Source organism: Mirounga angustirostris, unplaced genomic scaffold, assembly GCF_029215605.1.
Source record: "Mirounga angustirostris isolate CCGP_5_RB_7025 unplaced genomic scaffold, mMirAng1.0.hap1 SCAF_12, whole genome shotgun sequence".
In the NCBI taxonomy this organism is placed as follows: Eukaryota; Metazoa; Chordata; class Mammalia; order Carnivora; family Phocidae; genus Mirounga; species Mirounga angustirostris.
Window position 1 is genome coordinate 103,428,043 of NW_026991720.1, and position 415 is coordinate 103,428,457.

Sequence of the window (415 nt, forward strand, 5' to 3'; positions counted from 1 at the left end):
GCTTATTCTGGAAAGAGCAGACAAACTACCATAGTGGCAAGCCAATTCTGCGCATCGTGGGCAAACCCCGCGAACCGAGGAGAGTACCCACCTCCAGAGGAAGGGGGGAGTTGGGAAGAGCTTTGAGCGAACGTTCATTGGAGGAATAATGAGCTGGAGGTGGTCTCTCACTGGCCGCAGGTGATGGTGGAGGTGGCCTTCCATTGGCTGCAGGCGCGGGCTGCAGGCTGTTGCCAGGTAGAGAGGAAATCTTTTTTTCCGGCTGGTCTGGGCGGGATGCTGCGGGTGGTTTTGAGTCACTGCGGTGGAGGAGCCCAGGTCTGCCCAGAGTAGCCCTACCCCCAGCTCCAGAGCCACTGGAGGGAAATAACGGGAGGAACAAGGTCCGGGAGGGGTTGGGGTGGGGTGGGGGTGT